Source organism: Gobio gobio, assembly GCF_949357685.1.
Source record: "Gobio gobio genome assembly, chromosome: 18".
Classification (NCBI taxonomy): Eukaryota; Metazoa; Chordata; class Actinopteri; order Cypriniformes; family Gobionidae; genus Gobio; species Gobio gobio.
The window spans coordinates 20825263-20842732 of record NC_137111.1 but is presented as its reverse complement, the minus strand read 5'-3'; the positions used below and the strand labels follow the sequence as shown (position 1 = coordinate 20842732).

At 37.8% G+C, this 17470-nt stretch overlaps 1 protein-coding gene across 1 annotated transcript in view; it reads right to left on the bottom strand.

Moving 5' to 3' along the window:
* LOC307141793 (protein eyes shut homolog) overlaps positions 1 to 17470 on the bottom strand; it is a gene marked incomplete at its 5' end in the record, with an annotated part of 116746 nt that overhangs the window by 75945 nt on the left and 23331 nt on the right. The gene's annotated exons all lie outside the window — the stretch shown is intronic.

Genomic DNA, 17470 nt, shown 5'->3' with positions numbered 1-17470 from the left:
TTATGTTTGTTCCCACCAATCGCTGCACAAGTTAAGGTTATGCATGATGACGAAAGCATGTTAGTGCAAGCCCTCCCGGAACCCATAGAGATTGCATTGCAGTGCCTGCATTTAGAAAAAAAAATTTGTGTAAATGTATGCTGGCCTATGAGAACAGTCTGGGCGATTCTCGGCCAGAGTGAAATCGCCCAAGAAGGGGCGGTACTCCACAGATTGTGACTTGACGTTGATTGCACTATATCCAGAGGCAGAAGAGTCTATAATAGTGGCAGCTAGCGTAACTCTGTGTTGATGTGATGGAAAAGTCCGTCCCTTTCGCACTTTGGTGGTGCGTTTCCATACCGCCCTAATGAAGAAACCTCCCCATGTCAAATGAAAAACTTTTTACCTTGGCCTCATCATTTTTAGTAGTTTTGCTTCTTTTACAATGGCGAGAGATTACAATAATCCATACAAAATTTCTTCTGATAAAAGTCACTGTATGCTAGTTTGAAAATTCAAAACCGCTATAAGAAATGGTACATGAATACATGTGCTGTAATAAGAAATAACTTTGCGTTCTATTAAATCCAAACTGTTAAAGTGATAGTTCACCTAAAAATGAAAATTAGCCCATGATTTATTCCCTCAAGTCATCCTAGGTGTATATGACATTCTTCTTTCAGACGAATACAATCAGAGTTATATTAATATCCATATTTAAAACATTACAAAATGTAATCTCTAACTTCCGCTAACTGTCGTAAGCACGTTAACGAGAGACTGGAATTCCAGCGTATGATGCTCCGGTAATAATATTCTAGTATCTAGCATTGCGCATCCTCGTATTGACGTCTGTACTATCGAGTCTATACTGAATGGATACTTCAGACTATAATGGTAAGAATGAAACGTCTCTTCTTCTTTATCTGTCAGCATTTTACATTTTCCCTCTTAAAAGCTGAATTTACTGTTTATATACAATGTGCAGTGTTTCAGTGACTGTCTGAATCACTCAAATATGAGTATGCGATTGGTTGTCTGATGCTAAGCGTCTAGCTTCGCAACTACTAAGCGTCTAACATTCTAACACCGCATCGTTTCACTGTACAAGTTTGGCACCGCAATGCGGTTTTTATAACCCGGGGTTAAAATCTGTGTTTAGAACGATGATAACCCGGGGTTAAGCGCAGTTTTAAAAGCCATTTAGAGAACTTAGATGAGCTAACAAAGAATAATTTATACAAATAATTCCTTGACAAAGTGCATTGCAAAAATAAATAAATAAAAAATAAATATCAATCAGTATTTTTGTCTCAAACATCCCTAAAACAAGATACACTTTATTTTAGAAGCAAAACTGCACAGGATATTAAGTCTTGTTTTCAGAGAACATGTCTCAAAATTAAGTTTAACAAACCTTTTGCAAGGTTAATGCTTCAAACAAGAGAAAAACAATTACTGAAAAAAAGGTTTAATATCTTCACATTCAGCTTCTCAAGCTAATTAATTTGTTTTACTAGTGTTTAAATATTTTAAAACAGGACAAAAATAAAGAAAAAGATTTTTTGCAGTGTAAAGATAAATGAATTTTCACCTCACTGTAATTGGCACCAAGCTATCGTTCCTGATGTTTTGATGAGTAGCTGCGGTCAAAACATGAGCGCCACTGCAGCCCAGCCTGGCCACTGGTCTTTCATTCTGGAGAAACACATGGAGGAAACGGTCTCCGAAATTTTTCTCCCGGGCTGAAAGGGAAGAAGGAATATAAAGATATAAAGAGCTTTCACTCAGAGCTTTAGCGATGACCTGTTTTAATTTGGGGCTAGAAACCCTGTTTCAGTCATACTAAATCTCTGACTGTCTGTGAAGTCACTCAAATGCTGGTAAGTCCATTCAACATTAGTATGAAATAAAATATCCATTTCTTTCAAATGGATTTCAGTAGGTCTCAAACCAAATTCTAACTCTAAAGCTTTAAAGCAGATAAATTGCAATCATCTACTTTTGTGATACCAGGTGGTATATTTCATAGACATTTTATAGTAATAAATGCAGTTTGGCATTTTGTTCTTTTGAAATATTTTTTTTGTCTTTGTCAAAACAAGAAATGTTACATACAAAAAATATATTTCTACATGGTTTTTTTTACATGTATTATTATTTATGGAATCATTGTGTTCAAACTCAATGTTTAGGTGTGAGTCAATGAATCATTCACTCAACCGATTCGTTAAAAATAACAAAACAAGTGACTGGCTTTATTAGTGAGTCAGTGAGTCATTCACTCAACCGATTCGTTAAAAATAACACAACAAGTGACTGGCTTTATTAGTGAGTCAGTGAGTCCTTCACTCAACCGATTCGTTAAAAATAACACAACAAGTGACTGGCTTTATTAGTGAGTCAGTGAATTATTCACTCAACCGATTCGATAATGCTACTGCAAGGTTTGCTTGCAGACTTTTCGTTAGTGGAGCAAAAATACACAATGAAACTGGTAAATGTGTCTTCAACAACACGTTTTCACTCCCAACTCGTCACATATTGACGCTTGGTCAGGACCCCTTGGCGTCACTTTTTAACACATAGGGCAGTGGTTCCCAACCACGTTCCTGGAGGACCCCCAACAGTGCACATTTTGGATGTGTCCTTTGTCTGACACACCCACATCAGGTCTTGGAGTAGCTACTAATGAGCTGATGACCTGAATCAGGTGTGTTTGATTGAGGAGACATGCAAAATGTGCACTGTTGGGGGTCCTCCAGGAACGTGGTTGGGAACCACTGACATAGGGTACCGTTTTAGCGTCATTTTCCCACGCGCAGGGTGCTCCATTGATTTCAGTTGTTTGCCCAATGCGTCAGATCAAGACGTATTTAATTCTTTGCATTTGTAAAAGTAGACATGATTTTATGAATATTTATAGGCTACTTTTTTATTTTGGAGCAACTAACCCCACTCCTACCCTAAACCAACCCACTTCTAAACAACATAAAACACATAACAATTAAATAAAAGTACAGTCACAGGTATTTATTGCAAAAACTGACCAAAAACTGTATAAAAGTATTAACTCATGTTGCATTCCAAGTCTTCTAAGTCATACGATATCTTCATTTAAAGAACAGAGTTGTTTTTAATGTTTTAATCGCTGAAATGATGATCCCGCCGCTCCATGAACGCACGCATGCACTCAGTCAGTCATATCTCATTCAAATGATACATCCGACTCTTGACCATGACACAATCAGTCACGAGACACACAAGAGCCAATTACATTTTACAATCAAAGCTGATGTAATGACGCAATTGGTCATGAGACATATGAGAGCCAATGCAATTTCACTATGAAATCTGACGTAACTTTTCTTCGGGCGGCAATTTTTTAATGTGTTTATGATCTTCGGCGGACAGAAACGCTGATCGCTTTTGGGGATTTTCTTCCCATAAATCAATCATTTGCCTTCGGAACACTTGTAATATTTGTACTTTTTTAAATAAATTGTGCCTGCAGTCGTATCTACCTGTTATATCCTGTGTTTTATATCATATAATACTCAAATGGGTAGGTTTAGGGATGGGATGGGGTTTGGTTACATGTTCAAACGTGTCTAAATAGCGTAAATAAAAAGATTAAATAAATGTAAATAAAAGTATGCTGGCTGATTAAATTGAGAATCACACTCCAACATGTCATAATGGCAAAATCATAACCCAATATATCATTTCATCATGACGACAACGTTCCCATGCAGAACGCGTCTTCATTTTCATTTCCTTATATTCCTGTAAATATGAGTACATTGTTTAAGTACATAAGCACATACAGAAGCACAAGGTATCACAACTAAATCAATAAGCGCCTATTTTATTCCCCTCTGAGCTTGAGTAGTCACAAAAATATTGTCAAGCTTCCTGTGGCATACCTGGCAACAACCCCAGTGATTGCAGATGCACTTGACACCTACTGCATCAACTACAGTTGTATTTCTTTCTCTTTTTTATGCAAAGGGGATGGGGCGGGGAGTGTAAGGAAATGACAAATTACTTCTTATTGTCCCAATGGCCCTGTTACCCTGTAGTGGGTCTAACGGAGCGTGCGTCCTCTTGTCAGTACCTGTCACCTGTTATATTCGCTCTGCCTCTTGTCTGCTGATGACTGAAGCCCAGCGGGAGTCTGACATGGTGCTCGTGGGAAGGTTTTGTCTGGAGGGGAGGGAATGGATGAGATGCAGGTGCAATTCTTAACATTCTCCTGCACTCTGATGCATGCCTTCTAAATAACTTCCTTTGATCTCTAGAGTATTTTTCTTTGAGTCTTAAATTCAAACTGGGCTGCATACCTACACATCTGAGTGTTACAATCCAAGAGCGGAAAAAAAACTTGGACACAGTTGGCTAATTTAGTGATAGGCAAAATAAAAACGTTGAACTGAATTTAATCATTACATTATAGATCAGATACCAGTGGTGCCTTGCTGCTCCTTTTTCTTTCAATTTCATAGAAAGACATTGCGGTCCAAAAGACTGAGACCATATTGCAATATTAGGATTTATTTCCCCATTGGAAATAAACAGGTTTATGGAAAAAGTATAAATCATGTTAAAACAAACATAAGTTATACATATTCTGTATTATTTCTAGACCACTAATCAAATATTAATTTGTGACATTGTTATTAATATAATTAATATAATATAATATAATATAATATAATATAATATAATATAATATAATATAATATAATATAATATAATATAATTAATATAATATAATAATCACACAAAGAATTTAAATAATTTGGATAAAATCAATCATCAAAAGTTCAGAAAAATAAATATGCAACTTTTAACGTTGAAAATGTAAAAAAGTTGTGTAAAATGAAGAGGAAATATTCTGTAAATATTCAAATAATTTGTGAAATTAAGCATGCATTTTGAAATAATATAATATAATATAATATAATTAATATATCACACTGTAAGAATTTTAATTATTCGGATAAAAATCAATCATCAAATGTTCACACACAACAGAAAAATAAATATGCAACTAATAACGTTGAAAATGTAAAAACAGTTGTGTAAAATGAAGAGGAAATATCCTGTATATTCTGTAAATATTCAAATAATAATTTTTGAAATTGAGCATGCATTTTATATAATATAATATAATAATTAGAAAAATGGAAAATCCAAGGGCTAGTTACTAGTTGTATCTGACTTTATGACCACACTATACGAATTGAAATTATCTGGATAAAATTGACATCGATCAAAAGTCCGCTCACCACAGAAAAAGAAATAAGTTACTAATCACATTCATGCCGGATTGGGAGATCATTCTAATTAAATCAGTCAGTTTCCCTCTAAAATTGATGAATATGTCACTAGCAGAACTAGAGAGTGAACCCAAATGCTTGCTCCCTGTCTTTTTTTACATGGCTAATCTATAAAAGGAATTTCATGAAGACTCTGACAGGTTGAGACATGAGATAAACACTGTCATATTGGCCATGTCAGGTGAGCTGCATATGCAAGACTAATCTGACAGGGTGGAAGTAAAATGAATTTTCTAACTTGACATCAAGAGCAATCTCATTCAAAGATGACAGTTTCATCCAGCTCTGCCTTTAGTGCCAAAAATTTATAGACATGACTCATCTCCCTATCAGGTTATTTAAATGTCAGGTGATTGCCAAGACCGCTGCTACTGATGTAATATGGACTGCATTTTAGTCATTTGACATAAGCTTGAAACTTTTGAACATGTCGACTGCAAATGTGACAGTAAAACGATATGATTGATAAAGCACTTCACACTGAATGACAATATTTCAAACCGGTATCGGACTAAAAATGTGCCGCCCACAATTTGTGACATCACACGCAGTACTACTGATAGACAGTTGTCATTTTGTGCAAATTAGTCCTCGTCTCTAATACTTTTCTCTTTATTTTGCCGTTTCAGGTTTGATTTTTGACATGTAGAAAGAGGAAATTCAATGACAACAAGTATGATCAGATCGTCCACAGTTGTTTCTCCATCTGACAAGCTCTAATCTGATTGGCTTACTTTATCTGACTTCCCGAAGTAAGGGCATACATGATTTTTAATCAATTAGCCTAGAAACAAATTTGTGTTTACAACATACCGGACTGACAGTGAGCGTTTTGGACATGCATGAATAACCTCAGTCAGGATTTTTTCCCTATGTGTTATTATTGCTCTTAGGGCATAAAAAAAACAAGATTTAAAATGCAATTTTTGATATTAGAACATGAGAATGTGATTCCATCAAAGATCTCTACAACCTGTCATGTTGGAACTGTGGAAACCCAACTCAGATGCTCCCTCCAGTGTACCAGAGAATGTCGATTTACCCTTATTAGCTGATTATTCTGATTATGTTCAAGATGGACACATTTCTACCATAACTCTCCTCTGAGAAAACCTAGCGATCAGGTGTTTTCAATCTTATCTGATATGAGCAGTGTTGTAATCAGATTACTTTTTTGATGTAACGAGTAAAGTAATGCATTACAAGTAACGTGCATTACGTAATCAGATTACTTTTTGATCTAACGAGTAAAGTAATGCATTACAAGTAACATGCATCATGTAATCAGATTACTTTTTTGATGTAACGAGTAAAGTAATGCATAACAAGTAACGTGCATTACGTAATCAGATAACTTTTTGATCTAATGAGTAAAGTAATGAATTACAAGTAACATGCATCATGTAATCAGATTACTTTTTTGATGTAACGAGTAAAGTAATGCATTACAAGTAACGTGCATGACGTAATCAGATTACTTTTTGATTTAATGAGTAAAGTAATGAATTACAAGTAACATGCATCATGTAATTAGATTACTTTTTTGATGTAACGAGTAAAGTAATGCATTACAAGTAACGTGCATTACGTAATCAGATTACTTTTTGATCTAACGAGTAAAGTAATGCATTACAAGTAACGTGCATTACGTAATCAGATTACTTTTTGATCTAACGAGTAAAGTAATGCATTACAAGTAACATGCATCATGTAATCAGATTACTTTTTTGATGTAACGAGTAAAGTAATGCATAACAAGTAACGTGCATGACGTAATCAGATAACTTTTTGATCTAATGAGTAAAGTAATGAATTACAAGTAACATGCATCATGTAATTAGATTACTTTTTTGATGTAACGAGTAAAGTAATGCATTACAAGTAACGTGCATGACGTAATCAGATTACTTTTTGATTTAATGAGTAAAGTAATGAATTACAAGTAACATGCATCATGTAATTAGATTACTTTTTTGATGTAACGAGTAAAGTAATGCATTACAAGTAACGTGCTTTACATAATCAAATTACTTTTTGATTTAATGAGTAAATGAATGAATTACAAGTAACATGCATTACGTAATCACATTACTTTTTTTGATGTTAATGCAAATTTCATTCTAATAACACAAATACATTTATTTACAGTCCAAAAAGTTTCGGCAGATGAAGTATTTTCAAAAACAACAGTCACAGTATTAGTATGAATTGTATCTGAAATATAGCTATTGATGCATGATGTCCAATATAGTGGACAGATGATTAATCAGAATTTTCTCCCAATCTAAAATCAATTCTTGGAACATTTAACTGTGATATGACTCATTAGATATTGCTTGATTCTACAACATTTTTATACCTGCAAGAGTCTCCTATAGGATAGAAGGAATGGATGCATGGAAATTTTGGATATTCGAACGGTTCTGATTCTGATTGCTCTATTCCATGCCTATCCAGGCCAGCTGGTACGGTTCTGGATTCATTTTCCACTGTGGGGCTCATAACGGCTGCTCTTTGGAATGTCATACAAAAGCATCAGTCGCTGCTTTGGTAACATAATGGTTTACTGATTAAATGAGCTGTAAATAACGACTGCAATGTGGAAGAAGATCAGATATTTCTTTTAATTAGGGCCCAAGCCCTGAAAGGGCGCAGAGCCCTATTGTTCTTCCTCAGATTATTCTTTGTTTTTTTTTTTTTTTCGACTTCTCGGGTACTTTTGGGGCACTTAACATGCTCGAAAACTCTTGAAACTTCGCACAGGCGTCGGAATGCGCGGCCATCAGAGCCGGGCTGAAGCTGGTACCCGGGCGTGGCAGGGGGGCTCGACAGCGCCCCCTTAAGTGGGGTCTGAAAACTTGGTCCATATATCAAACACACTTGCACGTACATGTATGAAACTCGGTACACATATAGACCTCATCGGGCCAAACAACTTTCGTGCTCATAGTTATGCGTCAGCCCAACAGGAAGTGAGCTATAATCGGTTGTTCGGAAAACCCATGCTCTGGAATTTAATATACTTCTCCGAGGCCATTGTTTCGATCATCGCCAAACTCGGTCAGCATTAAGTGAACATATCCAGGATGCTAAATTGCGAGCGGATTTTTGATATCTCAAATGGTTTGGCCGTGGCGAAGCAACGAATTTATGGCGAGAAAAGGGAAACAGGAAGTGTGTTATAACGTCAGCAAACATTGACTGATTTGGATGAAACTTCAGCTGTGTGTTCGTTGTAAGAGGCCGATCACATGGATATGACTTTTGTGAGTCAAAGTTATAGCGCCACCAACTGGCAGCAGGAAGTGTGTCACTTTCAAAAATGCTTTGAATCACCATCTTATTTTCACCCCATTTACTTCAAACTTCATCAGTATAATGTGAAAACATGACAGATAGAGACGTATGAAATGGATTCCTGAAATTTCAAATACTGTTGCCATGGCAACGTGTCAAAGTTTAATAATCTTTTGGCTGTTTTGAGGCTCTTAGCATGCTTGAAATTGCTTGAAACTGCTTGAAACTCAACACACACATCAGAGATGTCAGTCAGTACACATTGGCAAAGCATCAGAAATGGGCGGGGATGAGGGCCTCTCTAGCGCCACCTTTTGACAAAAGTGAAGGGCTTCGTTTCATCTACAATCACCAAACTCAGTATATATATTGACCTCATCGAGCCGGACAACTTTCTAATTTACAGTCATTAGCTCCGACCAACAGGAAGTCAGATATTTTTGTTTGAAGGTGAATTTTTGATTAAATCGGGGTCTGAGTTTTTACGTTCTCCTCGTAGGCGATTTATTCAATCTCCACCAAACTCGGTCAACATGAAACAAAGATACTGAAGATGCTAAAATGTGAACGGATATTGGATATCTCAAACGGTGTTTCCATGGCAAGGAATTAAATAAGGACAAAAAAGGGGAACAGAAATTCTCTGTGTCTGCTGCTCTCCCCTCAATGAACACAAGATGGCAGCATTGTATTAGTTTTGAAGCAGGATAAAAAAAAAACTTGTTTCTCTCTCTCTCTCTCTCTCTCTCTCTCTCTTGTTTGTGATTTATGAGGACACAAATTTGTATAATGACATGGGTATTAAACTGGTATTACAACGTGTATGTGTGTGTGTTTAAAAACATACTAAAACAATGTTTTATTCAAATGTAATCAAATAGCTTTAAAATAATCATACTATTTTTCAGATCAATATATTTATTTTATTTAATATATTTCTTCTGAATATTTATTCTCTGTCTGCCCTCCCCTCACTAAAAGGTAGCAGTGTTGTTATTTTTGAAACTCTCTCTCTCCGTGTGTGTGTGTGTGTGTGTGTGTGTGTGTGTGGGCATGTTTTTGTTAAATATCAGGACACAAATGTGTATAATGACATGGGTATGACACAGGTATTACAAAAAGAGGGTGAAATATGAGGACGTTCCCCATGTCCTCACTTTTCAAAATGCTTATAAATCACAGAACAAGGTTTTTTTTCACTGAAAGTGAACTGCACAGTCTCCTGTGAGGGCTAGGTTTAGGGGCAGTGTGTGTGTGTGTGTGTGTGTGTGTGTGTGTGTGTGTGTGTGTGTGTGTGTGTGTGTGTGTGTGTGTGTGTGTGTGTGTGTGTGTGTGTGTGTGTGTGTGTGTGTGTGTGTGTGTGTGTGTGTGATGGGTAGGTTTAGGGGCAGGGGCAGTGTAAGGGGATAGAAAATACGGTTTGTATGGTATAAAAACCATTACGCCTATGGAATGTCCTCACATTTCACAAAAACAAACGTGTGTGTGTGTGTGTGTGTGTGTGTGTGTGTGTGTGTGTGTGTGTGTGTGTGTGTGTCCACCAACTGGCAGCAGGAAGTGTGTCACTTTCAAAAATGCTAAATCACTGTCTTGTTTTCACCCGATTTACTTCAAACTTCATCAGTATAATGACAAAACATGGCAGATGTAGACATACGAAAGGGTTCCTGATATTTTACATACTGTTGCCATGGCAGTGTGTCAAAGTTTAATCATCTTTTGGCTGTTTTTGAGGCTCTTAGCATGCTTGAAATTGCTTGAAACTCAACACACACATCAGAGATGTCAGTCAGTGGAAATGGGCAAAGCCTCAGAAATGGGTGTGTTGGAGGGGTGTTTATTACAACATAATCATGGTTTATGAAGACATTTCATGTGTCCCCGTAAATCAAAATAGCTTTAAAAGCATACTAAACAATGTTTTAATAAAAATGTAAAAATGCAGAATATTTTCTGTGATGGTAGGTTTAGGGGTTGTGTGTGTGTGTGTGTGTGTGTGTGTGTGTGTGTGTGTGTGTGTGTGTGTGTGTGTGTGTGTGTGTGTGTGTGTGTGTGTGCGATATGTAGGCTTAGGGGTAGTGTAGGGGGATAGAATTTACAGTTTGTACAGTATAAAAACCATTAAGTCTATGGAATGCCCTCTGCCTGTCTTTCCCCTTCCCCCTCTCTATCACTCTCTCTGTGTGTGTGTGTGTGTGTGTGTGTGTGTGTGTGTGTGTGTGTGTGTGTGTGTGTGTGTGTGTGTGTGGAGGGGGGGGTCTCTCTCTCACCCTGTGAGTATGTGTGTGTGCCTTTCTCTCAGTCCTTCCCCTCCCCCCTCACTCTCCCTCTATCATTGTGTGTGTGTGTGTGTGTGTGTGTGTGTGTGTGTGTGTGTGTGTGTGTGTGTGTGTGTGTGTGTGTGTGTGTGTGTGTGTGTGTGTGTGTGTGTGTGTGTGTGTGTGTGTGTGTGTGACTTTCTATTTATTTTTTATATTGGACCACACATATTGATTTCAAATATATTCAACATATTTTTTTCAGAGAGTGAAATAAAAAAAACTTTCTCCCACCATTTAGATTTTATTTCTTTTTGTTGTTAAAATCTTGTGAACCTTGTTCAATGTGCAGAGTGCATCTCTCTCAGTCCTTCCCCTCCCCCCTCACTCTCAGGCTCACCCTGGGTGTGTGTGTGTGTGTGTTTGAGTGTGTGCGCGCACGTGTGGTGTGTGTGTGTGTGTGTGTGTGGGGGGGGGGGTGTGTCTCTCTCACCCTGTGAGTTTGTGTGTGTGCCTTTCTCTCTCGGAATGATAATTTACCCCTTTCGTATCATAGACTATTACAAAAAACTATCACTTTAGTGTGAATAAGTAAAAAAGAACTACAAACACCTTGAATTAAATACTGGCCTTCTGGACTTACAAAATTTTGAGCAGGAAAATATAACTTTTATTTATTTTATCCTATGACATTAAAATGAATCTAGATTTAAATTACATCATGGGTGTGGCTTGTGATGATAGTGGCACCAGTTGCTGCGGTAAATGTGGCATATTCGAGCGATTCTAAAATATTCTCCTGTTTAAATGCATATTGCCTGCCGTGCACAGTTAAGCTGATGCCACCGGCGTGGCGGTGCCACCGGCTTGGGCCCGTCATCGCTGCTCGCAGCTTTAATTTTATTATTAATTTGTGTTTACGTCTCTCAAATAGAGTGCTTAGCCAGCTACAGAGAAACTGGTAGCCGGGCAACAGACAAGAAACAAACCCTGAATGGCGACGTCACTTCCCTAGATTCGACCACGGTTAGGGTGTACTCACACTAGCCAGTTTGAACCGTGCCCGAGTGCGTTTGACCACCAAAGCGCGGTTCGTTTGACTAGTGTGAGTGATCCGAACCGTGCTCGGGCGCGGCTCGATTAGCCGGCCCTGGCCCGCTTGGAAGAGGTGGGCCAGAGCACGGTTCAGTTGGACTCGGGCGCGGTTCGCATGCAGTGTGAGCGCTAACCGTGCTGGAGCACGGAACAGCTGCGCGCTACTATCAACATTACAACAGCAAACACCAAACTATTACTACTTGGATACACTTTTCAATTAATTCAATAATATTTAGGTTTATAATGGTTCTGGTTTTCACCTTATTGATGAACATGAATTGAAGTTTGCGGGTAAAGCTGCAAATTCCTCCGTCAAAGTCAGCTGCCTCCGTAATAATCTTCTGATATGTGCAGTGCAATCAAGTGAAAATCGCTGCGCGGCATAAATTATAAATGTATTAGGCAGTCTATTAGCGAAAGCGCTTTTCTTCCTGTCTTCTTCAAAACAAAAAGTTGCATCGTGAATGACTTAAGCGTGCTCCGGCCCGGTACGTTAAGTGCAATGTGAGTGCAGGCCAGCGGGGGAGTGGGGAGGGGGGACAATCGCGCTCGAGCACGGTACAAGGCAATCGTGCCTAGTGTGAGTACACCCTTAGACAACCGTGCCGAGAATTCCGGGCTGAGAACAGTTTGTAATTATGCAGTGCAGTACCAGGCTCAAGTGGAAACACAACTGGAACCGTTCCTTACTATTCTAAGAACCGTTCGGCCCGACGGTGGAAAAGCGGCGTATGCCATCAAAGCCCATGCATACGCAAGAAAATGCTTTTTAGAATAGCTGTCCGCTGTAGTGACCTCTAAGAATGAAAGGGTTAATATTTATAGCCAATTATAACATCAATAAGTTGATTGAAAAAACAGCAAGGCAGCATTTGATGGAACAAAATGGACCATTTATAATATATTCTTGTTTCCAATAATAATAATACTTAACATTTTAATACATTATAATAAATGTAAATCTAATTCACTCAATTACAGGTAAAATCCCCAAATACTCATTCATTTGGAGTTCGGCCCAGCCAAGGGACCATATTTGTTTAGGACGAAGTAATTGAAGAGCATCTTCCAGCAGGGTTTGCCAATTAGCTAATGGGATCAGCCATCATAACTTTAAATTCAGCCCACAGCACATATACTGGTGTGATTGATTTCACCTAGAGACATTTGCTATGTCATTAACATGTCCTGAGAGAAGACTTCATTACCGGATAAAGAGGTACAGTCGACTGTCCGGCGTTTTAATTTAGCACTGAGGCTTACAGTTATATTCACAGTCTCATAACTCAGTGTGTGTAATCCGCAGCGAGGGAGGCTGCAAAGCCAATTATTCATTAAAACACACTGATAGAGAGCAAGTTATCGAGTCAAACTTTCCGCATCATTCCAAGGTGATTGCTATTCAATAGACACATCAGGGAAAATTTATCCAGGATGTGAGGTCAAAATTAATCACTTACCTCTCAAATCAAACTGACATTATTATTGTAACACGCACGCTATGTGTATTTATATACAGCTGTTCATCCTCATCTTGGAGGAAGCAACGAGTAGGTAGCCATAGAGACATATAATCTATGACGAATATGTCACTGGTTACAATTAACACAGATAATGAAGTCTGTGTGGAAATGCTTGAAGACCTAACAAGGTTTCCATGGTAAATTGTATTAGATACATTTCTGCAACAAAACGAAAAAGAAAGCCTAAAACAATTCCCATCTCATCTGCAGGAATGTAAAGGAGGTTTAGCAAAGCATTTCGCAAACTCTTTTTGAGTCACAGATACTAAACTATAAGGCACATATCCCTTGACATTAGCACATTTAGCTATTAAGGGTGTGTTCACTCTTGTAGTTCGGTTTGCTTGGTTCGTTTGGTCCGGACCAAAAAAACATTTAGTCCTGGTCTGCTTAGTGTTCAGATTGGCGTTTTTATCACTGAACCTAAAGGTACAGGGATACGTCCACAACCTGATTGGTCCGCTTTTATGACGTATTGCCTATTTTGAAACGGAATTTACCTAACATCCAAAACAATGCTGTGTGCTGGGATAAATGCATTGTTGACCAGCTGAGAACTTTTGACCAGCTGAGAACTCGTGAAGTCAAAACAGCGACAGGAAACCCAAACACACACACAAATGAAAATATGCTGCAAGGAGACATGGTTCTGAATGATGCCTGTACTGAACTGTGATGGGCAACATCGGAACTATAGAGTAGAGATAGAGATCAGTAGAGATTTTGGATCGTGAAAACCTGTTAGAGATTGTGTCTATCGCAGTTACACTCACATGACTTTGCTGTGTTACGCAGTCACGGAAGCGTATCATTCAATGCTTTAAAGCAGTGGTCGACAAACTGGCGGCCCGCGGGCCAAAATTGGCCCGGCAGCAATAATATCTGGCCCGTGCTTGCAGCCAGATTATTTTTATATACCGGCTGGTTCTGAAATAGATCTGTCATGATAGTGTAATGGAGGCCAGCTATTGAGAGCTGTAGAGGTAAATCTCACTCCCCTCATGTCATAATAGTGTAACAGAGTTCAGCTTTAGCCTCCTTGTTAGAGCGTCCAACTCCCATGCGGAAAGACCTGGGTTTGTGCACCGCTTAGAGCGGGCGGTACCAACAGGAGAGATTACAACATCAGTTACTCATAATCAATTTGCCTTTAGTGATTTTGCCTTCAAAAAAAGTACGAGAACGTTTTATTTTGGGATGAATTGAAAGCTTTTAATTTGAAAAGTTCGGAAAGACATTCAAAAGAGTCTGTGGAATGGATCGCTAGAAACGCCTCTAAAATAGCCATCATGAAATGTGTGGTATGAAAAAACGAACAGTGAACCATTGAAACGTTTGCTTATAATGCGGGGCCTCAGCACCAACACGCCTCAGCACCAACAATAATAACAAATCAAATTCAGCTTCCTTTTTATAAAAAATATAGACAAAACAACCAGCAAAAAAAGGTGCCATGCTTCGTCTCATGGTGCCGTCAGATATTTTATTCTTTACAAACAGCGACAACTTCGTTGCAGATAAGACACACCGGCTTTGCATTCACAAAACGCATAGTTGTCTTTCCATTCTTCTTTGTATGCCCTATTTTTGCTGTGGGCTTTCCTCTTTAGACACTTTGATAGTGCCATTTTCTCTCACCGGCTAGCTTAAATGTTAACATCACTCAGCACGCGACAATCGCGTACCTCCGGTAAAAAAAAAATGCAGTTTAGTACGTGAGGATGCCAAAGAATAATTCTGAGTGTAAAATTAGGCTATGTCAAATAATTATTACAATAGGTTAGGCTCCATTGTGTAACAAGCAAATTAAAATACACATTTATTATTCACAATATGGAAAGTTTTTAGTTATTTTTATCCATTCCGCATCTCCCACATGTGTGTTTTAGCAAGGTGGTCTGTGTTGCAAGTTGGTGAATGAAGATACTTGCCAGGTTACGTGTCACTACTGCTTTATTAATTTATCCAATTTAGAATAAGAATAACAGCTCACTACCAGTTACAAAAGACACTGTAACAGTATGTCACAGGCAATTCTAGTTGCATTTTTCATCAATTCATTTCTTAATTTATTCCTTGACTATGTTCTGGCCCATCTCATCTAGTGCCGAATTACTTGCCGACCCCTGCTTTAAGGCATTGTGGTTTAAAATAGATTAGTTTAAAATAGATTATTTTAAACCATTAAGCAGCAAAAGACAACTAATTTCAGTATGAGTTGTCGGTCTTAAAGTGACAGCATCCAAAATGACCTGCTGTTGTTTTTAAAGCTACACTGTGTGATATTTTCCCCCATCTAGCGGTGAAAAGGTATATGACCATCCAGTGAATATTAGTTTCTGTTCCTCTCAATTCCGATTTCGTTTTAACTCCTACGGTGGCCGATTTAGTCCAAGATTAACATGGCTTCCAGGTCGACCTCGTCCACATTCGACACAGTGCCACAGTGCCTTCGCCACAGGCGAAGCTTGAATTTACGGGTATGTCCCTCTTTGGCTAATGTACTTTCAAGATGGAGGGGCAACATGGCGACCTGCATTCGAACCCCTCACCCGTATGTATTTTCAATGGCGTATTATAAACTTACGAGAATACTTTATTACTTGAAAGAAGTAGATATACATTAATGAGCACATATATTTTTGAAAGAACTAAGTGTTTTTAGCTAAGAATAAACTAAAAAAGTTACACAGTGTAGCTTTAATGCTATAATCAAACAACAAAAAAAGAGAAAATCTCTTACTGCTCTTGCCTGAACCACTTTTGTAACTTTTTGTAACTTTAATAAGAATAAATGTATATTTCATTTAGACAGTAAAGACAATGTAGTGTTTTTTATGTACCTTTGATTACTATTCGTTTTATGTAGTATTTCTTATTTCTAGTGCTTGAAGTTTTTCAGGTAGGACTATTTCATTTGTGTCTTTGTTTGTTTTCTTTACTCTTTCTTTATCACTTTTCTTACTTGTCCTCAGTAAGCTTGCGAGGTTTCTTTAGGCTAGTATTAGTTTTTTTTTATTATATTGAACATGGTGATAAAAAAAAAAATGAAATTTCAAAGGTGTCAACATTTTTCATATCATAAAACCCTTTTTTAAAGCAAAAATTACTATATCGTGACATATATCGTTATCGTGAAATAAAATGACTTATATCATGATTTTTGAACATTTTGGTCATATCGCCCACCCCTAGTCCCCAGCAACCTATGTAGCCCCATTTAGCCGATTGACTTTTACAAGAAAAGTAAAGCTTCAACAAAAAACAAAATCACAAGAGGGCATTAACTAATGTATATTATATCATATAATAAAATGTGAAAATATCTTGAGTTTGTGTTCACCACAGACACTATTTCAAGCATTTAACCAAAAAACTTGTTCAAAAAAACCCATTGACTTCAGGATAGTGGAACCAGAAGTGCTAAAATGCTAACTCATTTCCAGGTTTTGACCTACAAGAATACGTCATCCCTGCACCTTGTTTTTTGATAAGCATTTCTCAAATAGCTTGTCCCTTTTAAAAATGGCCAGTAGCCTTTTGACAGTCTTAAAAAATTCATTTTAGCATATAGTGCAGTTCAAAGCTGCTATACCAATACCAATTTTGATTTCACAGTGTCTTTATGTGCTGTATTCTCCGGTGGCTCTCAGATACTCACTGTAGAGAATAGTACCATGAGGTGTCTTGCTCTTCATTGTCAAATACACGGTCCTCCTGTCCTCAGAGGAATGACTCGTAAAGTGAGTGTCTGACTGAAACAGGGACGTCAGAGACGGCAACTCCAAGAAAGAGGTACCATCAAATCGAGGGAAAAAGACTGTTGTATCTGAAAAAGAAGACAAAAATATATATAAATATAGCTGCAAGCAGCAATACCGGGGCCAAGCGCAAAGAAGAAGACAAGACATGCCAAAATGGCTGGCAGTGTCAGATCAACTGGAGCAATGAGCAATTAATCACGTTTTAA